Source organism: Sander vitreus, chromosome 12 (assembly GCF_031162955.1).
Source record: "Sander vitreus isolate 19-12246 chromosome 12, sanVit1, whole genome shotgun sequence".
NCBI classification, from domain to species: domain Eukaryota; kingdom Metazoa; phylum Chordata; class Actinopteri; order Perciformes; family Percidae; genus Sander; species Sander vitreus.
The window spans coordinates 4,233,962-4,250,188 of NC_135866.1; positions in this window are offsets into that span (position 1 = coordinate 4,233,962).

Consider the following 16,227-nt stretch of genomic DNA (forward strand, 5'->3'; position numbering starts at 1 on the left):
TTACTCTGAAGAACCAGTTTTGGTTCCAGTTGGCACATTTATTTTGCTGTGTGTAGTCAGTGTCCCTTAGCCATTCTCTCTCTCTTTCTCTTTCTCTCATCTCTTTTCCTCTGTGCTGCTGAGCTTTCGTTTGCTCAAACTCAAATCCAGCCCCTTGCAAATTTTGATCTGGCCCACAAATCAATTTAGGTTCACAATAAATGTTGGCCCGCCTTGTTGTGCGCCAAACCAAAAAGACAGGAAAATGTTTGCAAACTGCAATCACGAGTCACTCAAAGCCGAATTTGGCAGATTTGCAGACTTTGAGACTCAGAAATTCCCACACAACCAACGAGTTTGCATATTCAGGCCTCCTTTTGAAAATGTAATCAGAATGCATGTTTTGCTCAATTCTATGATGACTAAGTAACTTTTTTTGCTGATGTTTTTACGACTTTATGTGGACCAAATTGCATGTCAAAAAGACTATATAAGACATGCAATAATATAGTCAAATATATTAAAAATCATGTCAAATAAAGTGTACATGTCTGGCCCCTGATGTGATTCTCATTTTCCAGTGTGGCCCTTTGTGAAATTGAGTTTGACACCCCAGCTCTAACTGGTCTCTGCTATGATTTGAGCAATTGACTAGTTCACACTGCAGTACATGTCAAGGCTTGTCCAATGTGTGATGTAGAAATAAACAATAGATACAGGGAAGTGACATCCTGAGCCCATCAAGCTGCTATACATTAGCTAATCTGTAGCATCTGAGCTTGAAAATCAAAGGATTATTTCATTTGTAACTAAAGAAACAATTAAAGAAGGCTGTTGTTGTTGTTGTGTACTCTTTAATATGTGTCAATACTTCACCAGGGATTTTGCCACTCTCAATGCACACCCCCCCCACACTTTTACCTCCCACACAATATCACATCAATGCTCCCCTACCTGCCAGTGGATGTGCTGACTGGTTTGACTGTGCCTGACTAGAGGGCTGCATGAATACTGACTGTCGGAGCAGATTTGTGTGTTTGTCACTTCACCTCCTACTGAAGAAAGCTTGAGAGAAGGGAAATGGCTCAGTGTGTGCCACATATTGAAACCTCATCCCTTTGTCCATCCATCCATCTTCATCCTCTTATCCGGGGTCGGGTCGCGGGGGTAGCAGCTCCAGCAGGGGACCCCAAACTTCCCTTTCCCGGGCCACATTAACCAGCTCCGACTGGGGGATCCCGAGGCGTTCCCAGGCCAGGTTAGAGATATAATCCCTCCACCTAGTCCTGGGTCTCCCCCGAGGCCTCCTCCCAGCTGGACGTGCCTGGAACACCTCCCTAGGGAGGCGCCCAGGGGGCATCCTTACCAGATGCCCGAACCACCTCAACTGGCTCCTTTCGATGCAAAGGAGCAGCGGCTCTACTCCGAGCTCCTCACGGATAACTGAGCTTCTCACCCTATCTCTAAGGGAGACGCCAGCTACCCTCCTGAGGAAACCCATTTCGGCCGCTTGTACCCTGGATCTTGTTCTTTCGGTCATGACCCAGCCTTCATGACCATAGGTGAGGGTAGGAACAAAAACTGACCGGTAGATTGAGAGCTTTGCCTTCTGGCTCAGCTCTCTTTTCGTCACAACGGTGCGATAAATTGAATGTAATACCGCACCTGCCGTGCCGATTCTCCGACCAATCTCCCGCTCCATTGTCCCCTCACTCGCGAACAAGACCCCAAGGTACTTGAACTCCTTCACTTGGGGTAAGGACTCATTCCCTACCTGGAGAAGGCACTCCATCGGTTTCCTGCTGAGAACCATGGCCTCCGATTTAGAGGTGCTGGTCCTCATCCCAGCCGCTTCACACTCGGCTGCGAACCGATCCAGTGAGTGCTGAAGGTCACAGGCCGATGATGCCATCAGGACCACATCATCTGCAAAAAGCAGCGATGAGATCCCCAGCCCACCGAACTGCAACCCCTCTCCACCCCCGACTACGCCTGATATCCTGTCCATAAATACTACAAACAGGATTGGTGACAAAGCGCAGCCCTGGCGGAGGCCAACTCTCACCTGAAACGAGTCCGACTTACTGCCGAGAACCCGGACACAGCTCTCGCTTTGGTCGTACAGAGATTGGATGGCCCTGAGAAGGGACCCCTCACCCTGTACTCCTCGCAGCACCTCCCACAGTATCTCCCGGGGCACCCGGTCATACGCCTTCTCCAGATCCACAAAACACATGTAGACTGGTTGGGCATACTCCCAGGCTCCCTCCAGGATCCTTGCGAGAGTAAAGATCTGGTCCGTTGTTCCACGACCAGGACGGAATCCGCATTGTTCCTCTTCAACCTGAGATTCGACTATCGACCGAACCCTCCTTTCCAGCACCTTGGAGTAGACTTTACCGGGAGGCTGAGAAGTGTGATACCCTGTAATTGGCACACACCCTCTGGTCCCCCCTTTTAAAAAAGGGGAACCACCACCCCGGTCTGCCACTCCTTAGGCACCGTCCCCAGACTTCCACGCAATGTTGAAGAGGCGTGTCAACCAAGACAACCCCTCCACACCCAGAGCTTTAAGCAGTTTCTGGACGGATCTCATCAATTCCTGGGGCTTTGCCACTGTGGAGTTGTTTAACTACCTCAGCAACCTCCACTAGGGAAATTGATGCCAATCCCCCCCTCATCCTCCAGCTCTGCACTCTACCATAGAGGGCGATTAGTCGGATTTAGGAGTTCCTCAAAGTGCTCCTTCCACCGCCCCTATTACCTCCTCAGTTGAGGTCAACAGCGTCCCATCCTTACTGTACACAGCTTGGATGGTTCCCCGCTTCCCCCTCCTGAGGTGGCGAACGGTTTTCCAGAAGTACCTTGGTGCCGACCGAAAGTCCTTCTCCATGTCTTCTCCGAACTTCTCCCACACACGCTGCTTTGCCTCTTTCACGGCAGAGGCTGCAGCCCTTCGGGCCCTTCGGTACCTTGCAACTGCCTCCGGAGTCGCCTGGGATAACATATCCCGGAAAGACTCCTTCTTCAGTCGGACGGCTTCCTGACCACCGGTGTCCACCACGGTGTTCGTGGGTTACCGCCCCTTGAGGCACCTAAGACCCTAAGACCACAGCTCCTCACCGCAGCTTCAGCAATGGAAACTTTGAACATTGTCCACTCAGGTTCAATGCCCCCCAGCCTCCACAGGGATGCACGAAAAGCTCCGCCGGAGGTGTGAGTTGAAAGTCTGTCGGACAGGGGCCTCCTCCAGACGTTCCCAATTTACCCGCACTACCCGCTTGGGCTTACCAGGTCTGTCCAGAGTCTTCCCCCACCCCTGACCCAACTCACCACCAGATGGTGATCGGTTGACAGCTCCGCCCCTCTCTTCACCCGAGTGTCCAAAACATATGGCCTCAGATCAGATGAAACGATTATAAAATCGATCATTGACCTTTGGCCTAGGGTGCTCTGGGTACCAAGTACACTTATGAGCATCCCTATGTTCGAACATGGTGTTCGTTATAGACAATCCATGACTAGCACAGAAGTCCAACAACAAACAACCACTCTGGTTTAGATCAGGAGGCCGTTCCTCCCAATCACGCCTCCATGTGTCTCCATCATTACCCACGTGCGCGTTGAAGTCCCCCCCCAGCAGAACTATGGAGTCCCCGACTGGAGCCCCATGCAGGACTCCACTCAAGGTCTCCAAGAAGGCCGAATACTCTGAACTCTTGTTTGGTGCATATGCACAAACAACAGTCAGAGTTTTTCCCCCCACAACCCGCAGGCGTAGGGAGGCGACCCTCTCGTCCCACCGGGTTAAACTCCAACGTAGCGGCGCTCAGCCGGGGGCTTGTGAGTATCCCCCACACCCGCCCGGCGCCTCACACCCTGGGCAACTCCGGAGAAGAAAAGAGTCCAACCCCTATCCAGGAGTATGGTTCCAGAACCAAGACTGTGCGTAGAGGTAAGCCCCCACCAGATCTAACCGGTAGCGCTCCACCTCCCGCACAAGTTCCGGCTCCTTCCCCCACAGAGAGGTGACATTCCACGTCCCCCAGAGCCAGCCTCTGCTGCCCGGGTCTGGTCCGTCGAGGCCCCTGACCTTCACTGCCACCCATGTGGCAGCGCACCCGACCCCAGCGGTTCCTCCCACAGGTGGTGGGCCCATGGGATGGAGGGATGTCCGCCACGTAGCTTTTTCGGGCTGTGCCCGACCGGGCTCCGTGGCAAACCCGGCCACCAGACGCTTGCTGACGAGCCCTCCATCTGGGCCTGGCTCCAGACGGGGGCCCCGGGCTTCCTCCGGGCAGGGTCACTTCATCCCTTCCTCGATTTTTCATAGGATTTTTGAACCATTCTTTGTCTGGCCCCTCACCTGAGACCACTTTGCCTTGGGAGACCCTACCAGGAGCACAAAGCTCCAGACAACACAGCCCTCAGGTTCATAGGGACACACAAACCTCTCCACCACGATAAGGTGATGGTTCCCTTTGTACCCAGCTCAAAACTCAGATTGGTAGAAGATCCAGAGCCAAAACACTGCTGGGTATGGCTGTTTCCACACAGCTTTTTTTGTTTTTATGAGCACCAGCGTCTTTTTTAAAATGTTCCCAATAAGAGTGCTCAGCCTTTTTTGTGTGACCACTCAGAGCGCTTTTATTTAAAAATCTCTAAACTCTTCAGAAAACTATTGGTGTCGTCAAAGACAGAAAAGCCCATTTGTTAAAGCAGATCAGCCGGACATTGAATGTTGCTGGTGAGTGTTATGCTTTTATCACTGTTGTTGTTAGCTGTGTAGTCAACTCCTTGTTAATGTAGCATTGTTAGTTACCTAGCTAACGTTAATGTTACTGACAAAGAAAAATAACTCACGGGCAGCCCTTCGAAGCTCTGGAATAATGGATGTGGTAGTAGCTTTATTGCTTTAACTTTATTACTCAGCTAATTATCATTTATGATAATGTTGTAAATTTGGTGGGGGTTATACCATCAGGAGATGTGCATGTGAGCTTGTCTATGTTTTTTTTTAACTCCCAGCAGCATAGCTCTCTGGGTCTTTCAGACAAATATGCCTTTCCACCACAACAAGGTAGAGCACCACTTTTAATGTAATATATTCATCTTAGTGCACATATCAAAGTACATCTTAAAAGTTTTTTTTGAAGCAAATTTTAAGTTTTATTTTATGGTTTGTATTTGTTTATTGTTTTGACCTTTTTTTATTCAGTGGACTTTCTATAATTATGGTGCTGATTTGTTTTATTTATTTTTCCTTTGTAAGGCAGTGTGTAACATTGTTTTTAAATGTGCTATATAAATAACATCTAGTATACTAGTATAGTATTTTATTAATATGTCATATTGTATAATATAACAATAATACATAATAATAGGAAATCATAATATAGGTTTAACTTAACCCCAGATGGTTTTTCATTTTGTAAAATGTGTACATATTCTTAATATTAAATCTTTTACTGGCTATGTAACTAAATGCTCTGTATCGTTGTAAACTTGGTCTCTGAGTGAAGAGACTATCTCTTACTCCATATGTACGGGGATGATTCCCCTGAGATCAGGTACGTGGATACTTATTTAAGACACATCGGCTTTAAAGGAACACTATGGTATCATCTACCGGGTCAACGCTCTGCAAGTTGCAAAGGCCAAGCCTTGTGGCTACTATACCATCTATCCCAAGAGGAGAGTGACTGTAACTCCACAGGCTGTATCAGATGGAACCCAGATTTTGGAATGCCGGATTGGGGCGAAGTATTACACCCGACCCATCTGGCAAGAACCTGCATTCTTCACTATAAACAAAAGTTCATGGAGCTTGCCTACCCTTCCGGTGAAGGTTATGCCAGAGGAACCCAGTGTTAAGGGGGATCCACTTCAGATCAGGAAGGATGCTGAAGTGCTCCGAGGACCAACGGCTTTACTGTACGAGTAGGCAGCCCTAGGTTTTGGAAAGGCCTAGGCCTCTTGTATTATCCTCACCACAGGCTCTGGCAAGCGCAAAGCCAGGTGGCTGTCCCTTCAGGGGCAAGGCCACCAGCATGAGCCCTATAGCAAGACCCTTGGAGCAGGGGCTCACGGTGTCCCATCCAAGAGGGGAGGAATAGCCTAAACCCACATCATGGAGGGCCAAAGAGGAGCCACCAAATGTAGTCTCACTCCGTTAGCCTGAATTCTCAGAGAAGAGGCTGGAGGCGAGTGAAAGGTGTAAAGCAGACACTGAGGCCATAGGTGAGCCAAAAGCGTCCTACCCAGGGGTGGATTGACGTTCTTCAGGGAGAAGAAGAGTATGATGTCAGCTTCTGAGTCAACAGCCCGGCCCATGCACCGCTCTGGAGCAGAAGAGGGGATGTGCCCACAGCTACAGCTTGGTTGCCAGTTTGCATGTAGGCAACCACTGTGCTGTTGATTCTGACAATGATGTGTTGACTTAACATCTGGCCCTTGAAGTCAAACCTCAGGAAAGCCAGTGACCCTGCCAGCCTGGTATCTGGAAGTATGGGTCCCTTAGGTAGATGGCGGCAAACACCGATGGTTTGGACCATCAACATCTTGCATCCCAGGGGGTGAAGCTATACTTACTTTGCTTTAATTGAGTCACCTAAGATCCAGAAAAGGATAGCATCCGCTGTCCCGCTTCGGTACCAATAAATAGCAGGAGAATAGAGCATAGTTTCCACCTCAACAGCTCATGAGGACGCAAGCAATACACCGGTAAAGTGAGACACAGCCAGGAGGATGCTTTGGACACACAGCTGCTGTAACCGGACTCCCTGACACAGCCAAACTGCTGTCATTTTCTTTGTTTGCAACACGGGAGACAACAATCCACCGAGGCTGTCATATTTGCGTTCTTCATTCTTTATAAACTTTACTAGTAGTACTTAGTATTTTCATATCAGGAATTATATGATTTACTAATTGAAAATAGTTCAGGGAAATGTTCAGGCCTCAGGAACTGAGTTTTCTTTGTCCGCCTGCATAAACAGAACAGAATAGTTGAATAGGCTGCTGTAAACTCTCTGCAGTCCCATTCACCTGGGATAAGCCGTGAACAGCCCCATTCAGTGAAAAGAGCAATTGACCCTCCCACTCTAACTCTTGGTTTACAAAACAACAGCCATACTTTTTTTAGTTAGCAAATTAGTTGTATAAAACAATGGAGCAGATATAAGTGGCATCTATTTTTTACAACTTACCTTACCAGTAGGGTTTGGGTACCATTCACATTTTTATCTGTACCTGAAATTCTGTTCCGGTACCCAACGGTAGCTTTTTTCGGTACCTTCCCTCTATAATAACAAAAAAATGATTTCAGTTGTAAAAATAATCCCAAACCTATTTATCCTACTTACTTAGAATTTTTTACATTTTTACAATTTTACACTCTAAACAAAATAAACAAAAATTAAAATAAAACCTCTCCCTCTCTCCTCCCAAACCTGTCCTACAATCTATTAAAGTGAATAATTTCTTACTCACTGTAACTTTTATTCTTGTATTTGTATATTATTCTATTTTAGCCTGTTTTATTTTCATGACCGTTATTAATCACTCTTTAATGTTTTATGTAAAGCACTTTGAATTCCCTTGTTGCTGAAATGTGCTATAGAAATGAAGTTGCCTTGCCCTACAACCTTATACATTCTTAGATTATGATAGCTGAACTTGTGCTAAATAGAAAAAGTCATGGTACTTTGAAAATACTGCTTAGATTTGAAATTGACAACAATATCAGAGCATACCAAAATCATCTGTGTGTCGGAAAACACCCTCAGACCCCAGAGGGTTAAAGAAGTATCCACGTACCTGGCCTCAGGGGGATCATCCCTGTACATATGGAATATGTAAAGGTGGAGAGATACGATAGAGAACTTGAATTACTCTGAAGTGATGGAGGGAAATGGTTTGTTTAAAACAAGAAATAAAGAGATGCAAATAATTGTGTGTTGTGTTTGCTTTGGTACTTGATATACAGTCAGGTCCATAAATATTGGGACATCGACACAATTCTAATCTTTTTGGCTCTATACACCACCACAATGGAGTTGAAATGAAATGAAGATGTGCTTTAACTGCAGACTTTCAGCTTTAATTTGAGGGTATTTACATCCAAATCAGGTGAACGGTGTAGGAATTACAACAGTTTGTATATGTGCCTCCCACTTTTTAAGGGACCAAAAGTAATGGGACAGATTAACAATCATAAATCAAACTTTCACTTTTTAATACTTGGTTGCAAATCCTTTGCATTCAATTCCAGCCTGAAGTCTGGAAGGCATAGACATCACCAGACGCTGGGTTTCATCCCTGGTGATGCTGTGCCAGGCCTCTACTGCAACTGTCTTCAGTTCCTGCTTGTTCTTGGGGCATTTTCCCTTCAGTTTTGTCTTCAGCAAGTGAAATGCATGCTCAATCGGATTCAGGTCAGGTGATTGACTTGGCCATTGCATAACATTCCACTTCTTTCCCTTAAAAAACTCTTTGGTTGCTTTCGCAGTATGCTTCGGGTCATTGTCCATCTGCACTGTGAAGCGCCGTTCAATGAGTTCTGAAGCATTTGGCTGAATATGAGCAGATAATATTGCCTGAAACACTTCAGAATTCATCCTGCTGCTTTTGTCAGCAGTCACATCATCAATAAATACAAGAGAACCAGTTCCATTGGCAGCCATACATGCCCACGCCATGACACTACCACCACCATACTTCACTGATGAGGTGGTATGCTTTGGATCATGAGCAGTTCCTTTCCTTCTCCATACTCTTCTCTTCCCATCACTCTGGTACAAGTTGATCTTTGTCTCATCTGTCCATAGGATGTTGTTCCAGAAATGTAAAGGCTTTTTTAGATGTTGTTTGGCAAACTCTAATCTGGCCTTCCTGTTTTTGAGGCTCACCAATGGTTTACATCTTGTAGTGAACCCTCTGTATTCACTCTGGTGAAGTCTTCTCTTGATTGTTGACTTTGACACACATACACCTACCTCCTGGAGAGTGTTCTTGATCTGGCCAACTGTTGTGAAGGGTGTTTTCTTCACCAGGGAAAGTATTCTTCGGTCATCCACCACAGTTGTTTTCCGTGGTCTTCCGGGTCTTTTGGTGTTGCTGAGCTCACCGGCGCGTTCTTTCTTTTTAAGAATGTTCCAAACAGTTGATTTGGCCACACCTAATGTTTTTGCTATCTCTGATGGGTTTGTTTAGATTTTTCAGCCTAATGACGGCTTGCTTCACTGATAGTGACAGCTCTTTGGATCTCATATTGAGAGTTGACAGCAACAGATTCCAAATGTAAATAGCACACTTGAAATGAACTCTGGACCTTTTATCTGCTCCTTGTAAATGGGATAATGACGGAATAACACACACCTGGCCATGGAACAGCTGAGCAGCCAATTGTCCCATTACTTAAAAAGTGGGAGGCACATATACAAACTGTTGTAATTCCTACACCGTTCACCTGATTTGGATGTAAATACCCTCAAATTAAAGCTGAAAGTCTGCAGTTAAAGCACATCTTCATTTCATTTCAACTCCATTGTGGTGGTGTATAGAGCCAAAAAGATTAGAATTGTGTCGATGTCCCAATATTTATGGACCTGACTGTACGTACAGTAGCAATTTACACGCATTATTGTATGCAGTCCCATGTGGACATCAGTAATGCATAGAAATGAGTACTCACATGGGTATATACAGAGATGCATTTGAACATGTAAGTGTGTTTGTGTGCAAATGTGTTTGTGATGACTAATGGCTAAATGAGTGTACTGTATAAACAGTTGGGAAGATGCAGAGGACTGCACTCCACCTCACTTAAAGCCAGAGGCCCACACCTACACATGTCCATGAGCATCAACACAAATGTGCATGACACATAAACCAGGCATTAAACATAAAAGCAGCCGCACAAAGCACCACATGTATAAACATTTTGTGACAGAAACAAGCTCAGATCATCAGTACTCTGGTGCAAGTTCTGTGCAAGTTCAGTTGGGGAAAATGAACTACTTTGAATGCAATGGCGCTATTAACTATATGGAAGAGGGGGCACATCATTGGCATCTGCTTACCTTCAGGTGTTTACCTTGCAAATTGTTCCTACTACTGTCTTTGAGTGGATACATCCATGTGTCTGGCTTGAAAACGGCAGGGTGATATTAAATGTTACTTACACTTGCAGAAAGAGCTTGTTTCACTTAACCTTTACATTGCTGCAGACACAGCATCATTAAGTCATTGTCATGAAGTTATTGGTAAATAATGACACTGCAAAGTTAGCATTGTTTGGGATGTTTGTGTTATGACAATTTGACAATCAGTTCAATTACATTTTATTTATAGTATCAAATCATAAGAGTTATCTCAAGACACTTTACAGATAGAGTAGGTCTAGACCACACTATAATTTACAAAGACCCAACAATTCCAGAAAATCCCCCAAGAGCAAGCATTTAGTGTGACAGTGTCGAGGAAAAACTCCATTTTAGGCAGAAACCTTGAGTGTTGAGGAAAACCTTGGACGGACCCAGGCTCTTGGTATGCGGTGTCTGATGACTGGTTGGGGGTGTGATGAACAGTGGCAATTATAGTCACAAAAAAGATAATGGAACTAGGACTAGAAATAGTAGTTGTAGTAGGTCATACATAAGGACTCTGGGGCATAAGCTCCCCAGAGCTAAGTTAGTAACAAGCATTTCTGGGACATGTATGCACACAGATGGAAAGAGATAGGAGAGAGGAGCTCAGTGTGTAAAAGGAAGTCGCCCGGCAGTCTAAAACTATAACAGCATAACTAAGAGCTAGTCCAAGGCAAACCTGAGTCAGCTCTATAAGGGTTGGTAGATGAATCTGAGACTATGAAGAGAAAAAGAAAAGAAATGGGGTGGCGTGTCTATACACCCTCCCCCGCCGGTGTCGGCGAACGCTGCAGCTCCTCACTCCCTAACTATAAGCTTTATCAAAAAGGAGAGTTTTAAGTTTACTCTTAAATGTGGTGACGGTGTCTGCCTCCCAAACCCAGACTGGGAGCTGGTTCCACAGGAGAGGAGCCTGATAGCTAAAGGCTATGTGCAAGGATCCAAACCCGGTATCATCTTGGTACTGTATTTAAAACTATAAGCTAAACCTAAACAGAAATATGACTCATGTCAACATATAGTTACCTTTCAGTAGCCCTTTCCCAATTCCCAGTTTATGCATCTCTGATACCTCTCCTTGTGCTCTAGGCTATGTTCATACTAAAGGCAAAAGTGACCCAAATCCTATTTTTTGCTCAGATCGAGCCATCCAATCTTTTCCAGTTCTGATGTGGTCGCAAATCGGATATTTTAAAAATGCAACCTGAGTCTGGACAATCAGATCGGAATTCACGCGACTTTGACATCACTGTAGGGTAACTGCAGTTGCCGAAATTCTGTGCTGAGAACAGCAAGCCCCCAGGAATAGCGCCAGGCTTTGATGCACGCACGGCAGCACAGTGGCTCAGTGGTTAGCACTTCTTCCTCACAGCAAGAAGGTTCTGGGTTCAAATCCAGGTAGTTCTGGCCCTTTCATGTGGAGTTCGCATGTTCTCCCTGAGTTTGTGTGGGTTTCTTCCCACCATGAAGACATGCATGCTAGGTAATTAGGGCTACAGTTGAACATTTACAGAAATGTTGATTAATGTCCTAATCAAATAAACTTACTAAACACCTGCATAGTGGCTGACGGTAGCCTTTACATGGCGAAAGACAGGTCTATATATCAGCGAATAAATGTTTTTGAGGTACATTAACTTACAAGTCCGAACATTTACATAGTCCTCATTTAAATCATTATGTTTTAAAAGTTATCACATGCAATAATAGCCAAATCCAGAGTTATTTAACTAGGCCTGATGAATGCAATAAATGAATGCGAGCAGACCCACGGGACTGCGCCTGGTTAGACATCCTGCATTGCAGGCTCATATGAAAGTTCTCCTGAGTTCCCGTAGCTGTAATAACGGATATATGGCTGTAATTTCATTTAATTTAATTTTCTTGCGGGAGTCATCCCAAAAGGATCAATAAAGAGAAGTCTAATTCATCATTTGTATTATCTTATAATACATCCGAGGGCCGTATGCAAGGCCAGATTTACCACTGGGCCGATTGGGCCGTTGTCGTGGGCCTCTGACCTCTAGGGGGCCTCCAAGACCCCACTAACTGTGTGGCCTCATCCTTTTTTTTCTTCTTTTTTTTTCATTTTTTTTTAAATTAAACTAACTAAATTAAATTAAAATGAATTCATTAATGAGTGTGTGTTTGTGTGTTACCAATAATTTATTTGCACACAAAAAAGTATCATGATCAGTTTTTTGGCTGTGTTGGCTTTGTCTGATGATGACAATGAGTCAGCTTAATTAGGAGTAATATTCCAACCATCTCCACGTTTTTCAAAAGTTGGCTCAACGCAAATAAAGATTACCACCCCTCTGTCCCCGTATGATATGTTGCTTTTTAAATCATGTAACGTTCATTTGAAGCCCTCTCTTCACAAAAGTGGTTTGACAAGAGGGCAGTGGAGCTGCAGTTTCAGCCTGGAGACCACATTCTAGTTCTGCTCCCCATGCCTGGCTCTGCTGTCTCTGTCCGTTTTTCAGGGACATATGTGGTAAAAAAGTAAGGTATCAGATACAGACTAAGTCATTCACTCCCCTGAGCAGAGAATAAAGTCCTGATTGTTGTTGTTAACATGTTGAAGCCTTACCATTCCAGGGATGCTGGTCGGGGGAAAGCAGGAAGTAACTCTGGAGACTGCCGCCCCTGCTAAGGCTCCAATTGTTTTGGTCTGTGTTGAGGCTTCACATGACGATGGTTTGACAGTGATTAGTGATGGTCAGCAGAGTGGTAGGTTGTCAAACTGAAGCGAATGAAGCGCAATTGTCTTATCTACCTGCATATCAGCGTGATGACATAATGCAGCTACTTTGTTCCTTCTCTACCTTGTTGAGTGATGTGCCATCCTGTACCAACGTTTTGCAGCATGACATTGATGTTGGCTCTTCGTCTCCCGTTAAACAACATGATTATCGCTGTCCCATCAGTAAAAGAGAAACAATGAAGAGAGAGGCTGAGTATCTACTGGCAAATGGTTTGGCCAAGCCTAGTCGCAGTCCTTGGAGCTCACTGTGTTTACTTGCTCCCAAGTCTGATGGCACTCCCCATTTCTGCACTTTCGGGAGGTTATCGCGGTAACTGTACCAGATTCAATACCCTTGCCACGCATGGAGGACTGTTTTGACACTATTGGTCCTGCCACATTCATCAACAAACTTGACTTGCTCAATGGGTACTGGCAAGTGCCTTTGATCCCCGCTTTCAGCGCCTGATGCACTTAGTGCTGGGAGATGTGCCATGATGTAATGTGTATCTTGACAACGTGGTGATTTACTCTGACACATGGACAGATCACGTGTCCAGTCTAGCTGTAGTGCTAGGTCGACTTGCTGATGCGTCGTTGACCCTTAACCTTGCAAAATATGAGTTCGGTAAGGCCACCGTTACTTATCTTGGAAAGCAAGTTGGCCACGGTGGGGTGCGACCCATGGATATGAAAGTTGAAGCTGTACTGTCTTTTCCAGCTCCCACTTCCTGACGTGAGCTCCGGTGCTTCTTGGGTATGGCCGGCTATTAGCGGTGTTTCTGTAAAAACTTTTCTGTGGTGGTTGCCCCGCTTACCCATCTGTTCCTTTTGTGTGGAACAAAGACTGTAATCATGCTTTCAGAACTACAAAATCCCTCCTTTGTAGCGCTCCTGTTCTCGCGGCCCCTAACTTCTCTCTTCCATTCAAACTTGAAGTTGATGCCAGCACCCTTGGGGCTGGTGCTGTTCTGCTGCAGGACAGGGAGGGCGACGTGAGCCATCCAGTGTGTTACTTCTCGAAGTTCAAACTCCACCAATTGAACTACTCAACTATTGAGAAGGAGACCCTGGCAATGCTCCTCGCCCTTCAGCACTTTCATGTGTATGTGGGTTTTAGCTCTGCACCTGTGATCATCTATACCGACCATAACCCTCTTGTGTTTCTCTCCCAGATGTACAACCAAAAGCAGCTTTTGATGTCCTAGGCTCTTCTGGTGCAGGGGTACAACATTGTGATTAAGAAAGGTTCAGATAATGTGGTGGCCGAAGCCTTATCTCGTGGGTAGGGTGTACATATTTTGTCATGACGTATCATTGTTTGTGTTGTGTGCAGTGGTAGTGTTGTGAGGGCAATATGTTGATATTGCCTCGTATTATGTGTTTGTTTTTTTTAACCTACCCAACGGTTCCAGCTGTTTTGTTTGCCTTTGCCCACTTAATTATTATGTTCCACATTGCTGATTAATTATCAGTGGCCTCGTTGTGTACATCTTAGGGGGGAACCACAGTTTTTTCCTCTGACCTCTGTACAATGTTGAGGTGTTTGGTCAAGGGTGTTGTGGTGTTGGTTTTGTTCAGCTATATTCTATGTTACAAACACTCTGTGTTAGTGTCTGTATTTTTTTGGCGGGGGGGGTGTTACGTAGGTGTGTGTGTGCCTCCTCCCTCTCTTTTCCAGATTGTCTGATAATTGCTGAATGAGTACACCTTCGTTGGCCCAACTCCCTGGATAAATGAGGGAGGAGACATTGGAGATAATGACCTATAGAGAGCAGTGTAACATTCTTTAAAACTCTTGTTAATATCTACAGTTGCTGTAAAAACATTTCCAGAATAGGATTTAATTGCAGAAATAGTGTTAGCCAGTTTCCTCTGTTTTATGTAGCTAGCAAGTAATTTACCTGCTTTTGCAAATTGAAGTCAGGTTTCTCAGGCCATCCTGCAATTCTTCGCTTAATCTCCATTTGAGCATATTTGATTTCACTTTCTAATTTTAACAGTGCTTTAGCACTATTTCTCTACGAAATGAAGCATGTATAATGTGCCCCCTGATCACAGCCTTTAAGGCCTCCCATGCCACCCCTGAAGATGGCACTAAGGACCAATTTATCGCCATGTAATCTTTTAGCTCAGACATAAGCCAATCTATATTTTCTGGCTCCTGTAGAAGAGAGAGGTTAAGGCGCCACCTATAAGAGCACCTTCTCTCACTTTGAGGCAACAGGTCTAGGCACACTAACGCATGATCAGAGATTACAATGTTTCCTATCCCACATCCTATAGCAGAGGGAGGCAGTGATTTGGACTTTAAAAAAAGTCTATTCTAGAATATGTACAGTGCACTAATGAAAAAAATGTAAAGTCTCTCCCAGCTGGGTTCAAAATTCTCCAAATATCAACCAAGCCTAAAACTTACAAATCCTCTGTAATGTGAGAGACTCTGGGGGCCCTGCGTGCTGCAACCCACTGTAGTCCAGAACTGGATCCATTTTCAAATTAAAATAGCCCTTAGAACAATATTGTGGTTCCCTACAGCTTGTAATTTATATTCCAAATCAATAAAAAATGCCTGATCATCTACATTATATTATATATAATTTAAATTGCAGGTGCTTGCTAATCAGTGTAATGACTCCTACTAATACTAGTAATACTCCTGCTAGACCCCACACTATGGATTTTTTTCAGATTCCACAATCAACATATGCGTTTCTTGCAAAAAATATCACATCATGTTATGTTTTTTTCTAAGAATGAACATAACCTTCCTCCTCTTGATGGGGTTAACAATTCTGGTGGAGAAATGTATCAAGCTTAACTTACACAACATAACTATATATTAAAATATCAAAGCCATCTTGTGAGCACATAGCAAATACATAGTGGTGATGACTAAACATAATTAGTCAAATTAGTCATAATTAACCAGACTAAATCCCAAAAACTCACAAAACAGTCCATGCGCACCTGAACAATAATGGACAGCCCAACTCCCTTTAAAGTTAGTCATTTTGTTCTGTTATCCTTTCTCACTCCACATGTCGCCCGTGCACTGCTACCGAAAAAGAAATTGTCCAACCAGAGTCATACACAAGGAAATATGTCGAATAGGGTCCCAGCCAGTGTCCTATATTAGCACAGTCTGTCCCATGAAAAAAGCTGAGAAAAAATGAACAAAAAAGGTAAATGGAGGCAGCACACAGGACATAAAAGCTAAAACCTCATTGGCAGAGGCTACACACCATTATAAGTTGCTTGCCGACAAATCACTCCATAATTTCTATGAATGCCATCGACTTTCGAGGGCTTTCAAATGTCTTCACTTCATTCTTGGCATCTATTTTAAGTTTG